This window comes from Zootoca vivipara, chromosome 4 (genome assembly GCF_963506605.1).
Source record: "Zootoca vivipara chromosome 4, rZooViv1.1, whole genome shotgun sequence".
Lineage (NCBI taxonomy): Eukaryota > Metazoa > Chordata > Lepidosauria > Squamata > Lacertidae > Zootoca > Zootoca vivipara.
This window is the reverse complement of record NC_083279.1, coordinates 49,558,308-49,567,885: the sequence shown is the minus strand read 5'-3', so window position 1 is coordinate 49,567,885 and position 9,578 is coordinate 49,558,308. Positions and strand designations below refer to the sequence as shown.

The window sequence follows — 9,578 nt, the reverse complement described above, 5'->3', positions numbered from 1 at the left end:
GAGACGAGAGGAGTCAGAACTACTTCAAAAGCAGCCATGTGTGGTACCATTAGCCTAGAATCATACATTGGTTCTAAGCCTGCTCAGAGTTGTTTCTCTGAAGGCCAGGGCAGCAACAGGGAGCATTTCTTACTGTCTAGGTTTAGTATTTTTTTTGTGTGTGTGACCTTTCTAGAGAGAGGGAGAGTGAACAAGCAACAGCGAGTCTCTATAATACATTTCTAATTTTTGCTTCATCATTTACTTTTTTAAAAAAAATTGGGGAATTGGGAGGAGCAATAGTGGGTGTCTAGTGGATATGTTGCAACAAACTCTGTGTTAACCATTTCCCTACATTCACTTATTAAGAGCTGCAGCGACTTCTGGATGGGGCAGGGCAAGTCCAGTAGAATTTCTTCTGACTGTCAGTGAGGGAGCCAGAAGCACCTCACCAGGGAGAGTATTCCACAAATGGGAGCCACCACCAAGAAGGACCTGCCACCACCAAGAAGGACCTGCCGCAGGCCATTACCAATCAGGCGGCAGCCCAGCTGATCTTGGGACCCGAGATGGTTGATATTGGGGGAGTTGCTTCTTTAGGTTGGGAGTGCTTGAAGGAGGTTCAGAAATGTATCAAACATATCAGAAAAAGTTAAAAACTAAAATGCCCTTCCAAATCTCTGAGGCAAATCTAGATCTTTGGGACCAGTCTATTTCACCTCAGATCCAAATTGCCTTGTATTCTGAATAGCTCCAAAGTAGGACCATTCACTTTAGGTTTGTGCTTCATCTGGGGCTTTTACATACCCCATCTATTTTGGCATACTGTTGAGACTAGCTTTTAATCTGAATATTATTGCTCCTGTTGTTGTTCTCCTCTTGGTGGCTATGTTAGTATTCTAACTCCCGGATTTATTGTATTTGAATTGGTTATGATTGTGTTTTTATTAAAGCTGCTTTGGGGACCCTTTTTAGGGCCACAAATCAATTGTAATTGTTTTTGTAAACAAGTGATTTTTTTTTATGTGAAGGTATGTATATCAGAGAACCATATTCCAGGGCTAGCAGATTGAGTCTTCTGAAAGGCGAATGTCTCCTATTTCGCTCTACATTTTACTGATTTACTTCTGGAAATCACATCAAAAACCATAATGCCCAAGACATCCTGGAACCATTAAGAGTGGCAAAATATAGCTCTCTTTCTCAGCACTCAGTGTTTCCCAATGTTTAATTCTCATGTCTTGTAAATAACAAAGGAAATGCCACACACAAGAGATCAAAAAGAAACAGCGGTGCCAGCAATCAGCTGGGAACCATCGATATTCTGGGCTATCGACTCTGTCCATGGTTATTACCAGACCTGCACATTAAGTTAGACCTGCTGTGTATTTCCCTCACAATCAACCTGCCATTTCCCTAAAAGGAAGGAATATTCAGCCATCTCTCTCTCTCTCTCTCTTTTTAAAAAGGATAATATCAAGATTTATTCAAAGCTTTTTACACTTGTTTATTTGGGCAATAAGGTCATGAAGGGACTTTGATCAAGTTTCTTCAAAGATTAACTGACATCCTCTGAAAGTACATCAGTTTCTTTTCAATCAGGTATTTGCTCAGCTCCTGACAGGGTGTTGAATTCATTAGAATTATACGGTTTCCTGGTCTTCGCTGTAGGTTTCCTTAAGACATGCTGCTGAAATCACAAAGTCTCCTCTCAGATTCCTTCCCTCCCTCTGGCTTCCTCACTCAGGTAATTCCAACTCAGAAAAGGCTCTTTCTAACTTGCTTTTGACTGACAGCAAGTACGAGGGGACGCTGGGTGGGAGTGTGGAGGGGAAGGAGGGCTTTCAAAAGCACACACAGATACATTACCTGAGGGACACACTTCTTCAAGGAAGGGCCATCCAGCTTGACATGAGAGTAACTTCAAGAAAGGAATCTGAACTTTGCTCTTTTACAGGTAAGAGGAAATTATAAGGAGGAATGCATAGTTCCTTAGCAATAGCTGAACAACATTGCACAGAAATGCAAAGCTGATGGTTAAGACTTGTCCTGATTATTTCTTTTTTTAAAATCCCTTTTAAAGTTACTCAAACTCTCTTGGAAGCCAAGCTTGCTGAGTGCTGATGAAATTCTGTCTGGGGAAAGAAAAATAAAGGTATGTCGTTCTTGATGGGTTATCCTGACAATCTGAGGTGCTACAGGATGGTGACGGTGATAAGTCCCTGAACTTTACTTTGCCAGTCCTTTTCTTGGGGCATTGGTTTTTTTTTGTTTTTTAAAAAGGTTTCCAAATGCTTATTCTGCTCAAAGACCCTGGTGTTGTTTTTCTGTTCACTTTTCCTTCTGATTTTTTTTAAAATCATACTTAATTGCTGTATTTCTTAACTTGATCAGAACTCTTTAATGTCTCTATTAACTATGTGCACAAGAAGGTATTGCACAAGAGTTTTTGTACTAATTATAAGGAGGCATAAAATATACAACACTTGCATGAAGAATACGACCGCCTTATTTCAAAGCGTATGAAAAGTGAGGTAGAATTGCAAAGCCCACCACTAATTTGCGGCAACTTGGTCATATATCCACTTTTAGAATGTACGCCTTAAAACAGATTTATAGCAAAATTAATATTTTCCACATTGTGCTAATTCCAGAAAACAACAGATCTAGATGTTTAATGTGAAATGGGAAGATGTATGCTATTTTTAACTTAAACGGGTTAACCTTTTTCTGTTTGATTTATTGATATAAATTGTGTCCCTTTGCTGCCTTTACTTTCAATATCTCTACCATTCATGTTTTAATCCATCAATCTTAAACAGAGGAATGAACATTAAACAATACCATAATAAATAAATGCCTTAGTTCGCAACTAGATAAACATCTTAGTGCACAGCTTACTTTCAATTCCCATTCATTTATAAGGCAGAATTAAGCACATGATTACATTTCTCCCATTAAAAATAGTGAGATATAGAGCTTTTGATTTTGCTAGGTTTTTTCAATAGCATTTTGTGATTTCTGATATACTTTCAAAAGTGAGAAAAGCTCACTAATCAATGTTAATTTGTAAGTTTATTTTTAAAAACTGTAAATAAAAATGCTATGGCCAGGCATCTATTTGGCCACACAAGGCCTAGAGAGAGAAACTGTAATCGTTGGCCTGAATTCTTTAACTACATATATATTGTTTTGTCTGAGATATGATATATCTATGCAATTGAAAAATTTGTGTGCATGAAGTGTTGATCCCAAACATTTAGCACATCCTGATGTATCTGGGGGAAAATATAATAAGATCCATCCTAGACATAACACAGAATACGGCAGAATACCAAGTTTAAGAATTTTAGACTAAACTACTTTAGATTGTTGCAGGTGAGAGGCAATATTTTGGACTACTCCCTGCACTTTAAAAATTGCCTAAACCAGCACATTATGAAGTTTTAACATTGTAGGGAATTTAATACATGCAGGAAATCATTTATGTAAAGCAATCAAATTCATGACAAATAGATGTACACCCCCATTGAATTCTGAAATGGTACGGTCCAAAATTCTGCCACCTAAATCGACCACTTCATTCTGTGCATGCCACTTTTCAGTCAAAGGTTCTCTGAGGCAGCTTACAACACAATCTAACAAAATTGTAAAAATAATGCCAAGCAACCCTGTTCCTTTAACTAGCGGTGGTGTCCAAAATGTGCTTCCCTCACAGCACCTCAGGGTGAAGGGGGGGGGGGAAGAGTAAGAAATCAAATAAATAACAGTAATTTGCATTGCAATTTGTAAACCTTTGGTGACAAAAAATCCAGGGGGAAAACCCAAAATTGTTCAAGAACCATTATGGTAGGTGTACCACAAATTGTCTCTGGCCAACTCAGAATTATGCTACTTCTAACAAGTACACAAGACACACATCCAAAGACTGTACACATTTTTAGATTTGGCTTGGACAGACCTAAATGTGTCCAAGGTTCAGGTTTTGTATCCAATCCTGGTTAAAACAGGTTAAAGCAGATCTTTTAAACTTGTTCAGTCAAGCAAAGAAATAAGTCAATGTGGCAATCATAAACTCGGGGACTCCAAACTTCTTTTTTGTTTGTCCTGATTTTATAGATAGTGCTGTTTCTTCCACTTTATTGCCCCAGATATCTTTAGCTAACACAGACAGCCGGCAGCCTCTGGTAAGAAAGAGAGAGCTTAAACCTTGAAGTACCAGACGGTGCTGAGGTGTTGAGCCAAAAACAACAGAAATTAACTATTCTACATACTGCCATGAGACTGTGTGTTTCAAATAATTTTTGGCTTTAAAAAAATCCACCTAAGTAAAATATTGGCATTTGTATATTATTTCCCCTTTCTCTCTTGCCCCAAAGAATTTTTGTCTCTATATGCAGAAATTAAACACAGAAATATACCAAATACAAGTTTCTGTATTAAAGAGTTAAAATCAAAGTTTGCCGTCTCACAGAGCTCATTAAATGTCAAGTGCTTGAAGGCTGCTGCCCTGCTGTTCTGTTCCTAACCTACTGGAAAGAAGGAACACTCATGAATGAGTTACTACAGACGCAAGCAGCACTTTACTATTTTGTTTCTACAGCATGGGAGACCCCGAGGAATGGCGGGGAAGGGAGAATAAATAAGGGAGAAATTCCTGCTCATTGAGAATGGGGCTGGGGCAAACATTCCTCAAACCAGGGGTAGCCAATGTTGGTGCCCTGAACGTAGGTGTTGTTGGACACTAACTCCAATCAGCAGAGCCGGTGGTCAAGGTGGGCATTGGAGTCCAGCAACAATCTGGAGGGTAACACAATGGCCACCCCTGCCTGAAACCCTCCAGTACAGCAAGTTGGTGTGTGTGTGGCAATTTGCTGTTTCCCCGAGTTCTGTGTGAGAACGGGTGGAACATTGGGGTTGGGTGCACATCCCCTAAACCTAGGGACCCCCTGCTCCAGGATCCTAGAAGCTATTATATGGAACTGTCCCTTTCATGTGAAGGGCTAGTTACAGGTAGGTAGCTGTGTTGGTCTGCCGTAGTTCAAACAAAATTTTAAAAAAATCCTTCCAGTAGCACCTTAGAGACCAGCTAAGTTTGTCATTGGTATGAGCTTTCGTGTGCATGCACACTTCTTCAGATACACTGAAACAGAAGTCGTTCAGTGGAAAAGAATATGCTTCGTTGTCAAAAGGTCCCAGGTGCAACCTTTGGCAAATCAAAGTAGGACTGGGAAGGACCCCTGCCTCAAACTGTTGCCACTCAGTGTAGACAACACTGAGCTAGATGGACTGAGAGTCTGACTTGGCATAAGACAGCTTCCTCTGTTCACAGCTTGTGGGAGGAAGGTTAATTTGTGCTGGAGAAAGTGCTTTCCACTTCAGTCTCCATTAACCACTCACAAAGGACCCTTGAAAGTGAAGAAGGGGGCAGACAACCCCTAAGAGTTTAAAGGACTGCAGGGAGAGGAGAACTGGAGTTGGAGATGTGTGTCACTCATCTTCCATCTATTTCCTTCTCCTGTTAGATCATAGCTACACCACCCTGGTTCAGGGTTGGGAAAGAATTAAGCTCTGCCCTGACCGTATTGAAACTTTGCTGTTGAACAACTCAGATTTGAAGAGCTAAGCTCCTTACCTAGTCCCAAACTAGAGTGGTAAAGCGTGGGGAGGGAGAGATGATTTGTACATCTTCAACCATAACTTCTTCCCACTTCAGGATGCTGTAAGCTCTGAAGGCCTCTGCACCTTTTGCAGTTCCAAGAGTCCTTTGGAAGGTTTGTTTGAATGGGTGGAAGCACTACTATCCCATTATCCACACAAAATGAGTGATTGAAGGTGACAGACCCCCTCATACCTTAAAGCAGGCATCCCCAAACTTCGGCCCTCCAGATGTTTTGGACTACAATTCCCATCATCCCTGACCACTGGTCCTGATAGCTAGGGATCATGGGACTTGTAGGCCAAAACATCTGGAGGGCTGCAGTTTGGGGGTGCCTGCCTTAAAGGATCCTGGAGGAGGCAGAATTAGGACAGGGGTGCATGGTTATAGCATGCAACTCCTGGCCCCTGTTTCACTCCACCCAATAAGGACAAGCAGGCTGCTTGCTTCCTTTCACCCTGTTAGCCTAAGTGAGGGCTTGCACCTGCTGTCTGCCTTCACACTGCCAAAACTCCATCACCCAGCCACATCCTTTAGTCTTCCCATTTGGGGTTTCTTTCTATGATATTTTTCTGCTTACTTGGGATTTCTGACTGTCCACACCATACATTTACAGCACATGGCTTCCCCAAAGAATCCTTGGGGTTCAAGGGTGCTGGGAATTGTAGCTTTATGACATAGCTACACTTCCCAGAACTCTTTGGGGGGAGCTATGTGCCTTAAATGTACTTTAAAATATGGTGTGGATGTGACCTTCTGCTGCCCCATGTGTTTGTCTAATAGGGCATGCCTACGAGTATGATGCATGGGCAGAATCCAGCCAAATTTAAATCGCCTTGGTGTCCATCAGAGTTACTTATGCTTTCTATCACAACAAGAAAACTTCTTAGCTTCATCTAGACTGTTCCTTGAGTTTCAGGGCATCAAGGTCCTCTATAGCTAGAGGCAGATCAGTAGCATGGAGCAATGCCTTAGGTAAGTCTTCCCTTGAAAAATGTTGATGAATGGCTTTTTGCTCAAGGCTTACAGCCGTATTTTAGGCCAGGGGAGGAATTTTCCACCAGGTCAAACTAGCTAATGACTTGGAGAGTGGCTGTGGGCTTGTTGTTGGACTTTTTTCTTTGAGGGAAGGCTTTGTTTAGCTTCATTTGCTCAAAATATTTGCTGAAATATCACAATATTGTAGTGATATTGTGCTGCTGGCACCATAAATCAGGGCACCTGTTCTCTGCTTGTGGTACTACCAGTCCATTGCCTGGATGTGGTTTGGTGGCTAGACAGGATAACTAGATTCCCAAGACGGCACTATATAATCTCACAGATTATTTCAGCAGCTATTGCTTCTAATACAGGAAAGATAAAATGCCGGCCAGCCCTATCTTCATACATATTAGTTGCATTTTGTTTTTCCTGTGTCATGCAGATGATTGAAACACACGTCAAAATAAAATTCCCTGGATAGCACTGGTTAGTGGTCAGTTAGGTCTCAATGCATCACTGCACATTTACCAAATTTGCAGTACAAACATACGTGGCTGCTCAGAGATAAGCTCCACTGAGTTTAATGGGCTTGCTCCCAGGTAAGTGGGTATCAGGTTGCAGCCTTTGATGAACAAAGTGGGAAACCAACAAATAAACTAGCTCAGGATGCTCCTATGCTGTCCAATCAAGAACCACATACAGTGTGTGAGAACAACAACAACACTGTGGTACTGTAGTTATCAAATTCATCATATGTATTTGAATCTAGGTTTAGCAATCATTTGTAGAATCTTAATGGCCACTCCTTGTATGCTGAATTTCCACAACTGCACTGCCATATCAGTGTTTATGTTCTGTTCCCACCAGTCTCAACCCAGCTGATATCCATCATCAGCCTTAGTACATAACTGAAGTATTTGGCAAAGGCTAATATTTGTTGTTCTGTTGCAACAGGTGACTTGGAAAACACCATAGTAGGTTCCCACCTTCCTTTAGTCCTGGAAAAGTCAATGAAACACACAGTTATGTGTTCAGATTGTCACATTACCATTGCCTGGATCTGATTATAGAAATCTGCTCAGCGACAGTGAACAGTCCTACATTATTTAGCACAATCGTTTCAGGACTCAGCGTTTGACGTTCTCAAGATCGTTGAACCTTTGAGCAGAGACAGGACTGTAAAAGAACAGTAATAAAGATAAGATAGCATGAAATGTAAATAAACAAGCACCACACCACCTCATTTTGCAGAAGTTATGTGCAATTGATAATGCAGAGGTTTTCATCTGTCTTCTTTTGAAATGTAGCATTGCAAAACTTTCCATAACAAAGGATAGTCAGCTACCACCTAATCCCCAAATTATGTTTCTAAAAGCATTCTGAAGGTTCTTTGATGTGTATTCCATGGAAGGGATTTTGGCTGTGCTGGACTCCATTGTTTTCTCTAATTTTTAGATGTTGCTCACATGCTTCAGGACAGTTAAGCATGCATTTAACTCTGCAATAATTGGAACCAAGCCCTTCACTGACACACAACCATGGGTGTGTGTGTGTGTGTGTGTGTGCTGTTATAGAGATCCCACCCCTCCTTCCCATTACATTAATAGGAGCTAAGCTGAACTAGATGGGCACAGTTTGAACTAAAACAACAGCAGGAACACCTAGTTGGCATTACTGCATTGTTTGGGGCTCTGGAGGACAAAAGTGGAGCAAGAAAAGCGAAGAAGATGGCACATATTATCACAGAAGACTAGCAAAACTTCCCTACGGGAAAGCCTTACATTTCCGAGATGTGCAGGATCCTGCTGTCCCTGGCCCCAAATTGGTCAGCAGTCCTACCCAACACCAGAGATGCAGGGGAGGGGGCACACTCTGTTATGCTGCTCAGAAGGGGGGATAAACACACTGACTCCATTTGCACATAGACTGGGAGGTTGAAGAGGTATTCCTGCCTCCTATAGCAACAATTTGCAGCTCCTTAGGAAGCATCACCTTAGGCAGAGTAGCAGTAGTGTAACACAAAATAAAGCAAAAAGATGACTCAACTCTTCTTAGGATGTAGAATGAGACCTGGTGGAACTAATTTTATTTGATGGCTCTGACAGCATTTGCTGCTATTTCCCTCTCCCCCATTCACCAACCCCTGCAAAAGAAACAGGAAGAGGCTGCTGGTTAGCTGGGCGCATGTTTTGCTGAGTTTAAGTTCTTTTGCCTCTCACTCTCTGTTTTCCTCAGCCTGCTTTGCCTTGTTTCTTTGATGGGCTTGCGGCCGTGCGTGTGTCCCTCTCTACCCTAAGCCATGATTTGTCCCCAATCTATTGGCTCCCTACAACCTGACTGCCTTTTCTGGTATTCCTGCACTTGATTCTGTGTTCTCTATGTCCTGGAAAAAATGCTAAACCTGTCCTAATCTAAGCGAGAACTTCAAGGTCATCTATAAATATGCTCCATTTATCCCCTGGCACCTCCAGCCAGCTTTTTCTATTTGCTCTGAAGCATGTTTCCTGCTTTGAGTGGAAGTAAGACCTACCTATTGAATTTAATGGGACCTACAGCCAGATAGGACTGCAGCCTTATTTGCATTCCATCTCTCCCTCCAACCAAGAACTGGTGAGCATTGTGTGGCTATCATAGCTGCCAAGTTATCCCTTTTTTAAAGGGATTTTCCCTTATGCTGAATAGGCTTCCTCGCGAGAAAAGGGAAAACTTGGCAGCTATGGTGGCTATTGACCATGTTCAATCCTCCAAATAAAGTTGTACTCCAGCAAACTTTGGGGTTCCCTCTTGTGGGCTGATAACTCCCTCAAGTGGATGTCATTTTAGCTACAGAAGGCCCCTGGACTTTGAAAATAGGGGAAAGTATGGATGCGGGTGGTGCTGTGGGTTAAACCACTGAGCCTAGGGCTTGCTGATCAGAAGGTTGGCAGTTCGAATCCCCGCGACGGGGTGAGCTCCCGTT

The 9,578-nt window shown here is 41.9% G+C and overlaps 1 protein-coding gene across 5 annotated transcripts in view; it reads left to right on the top strand.

Annotated features, from left to right (window-relative positions):
• Positions 1-1,411: 1,411 nt before the first annotated feature.
• The window catches only part of KCNJ15 (potassium inwardly rectifying channel subfamily J member 15), a 110,909-nt gene continuing 102,742 nt past the window's right edge, over positions 1,412-9,578 (top strand). The window contains exons 1-2 of one of the 5 annotated variants that reach the window (XR_009557478.1): positions 1,412-1,726; positions 2,063-2,134. The gene's annotated coding sequence lies outside the window, so the exon portion shown is untranslated. Of the gene's footprint in view, positions 1,937-2,062; positions 2,135-9,578 lie in introns of all 5 variants that reach the window. The other 4 variants (XM_035115895.2, XM_035115896.2, XM_035115897.2 and 1 more) reach the window with 4 other exon arrangements.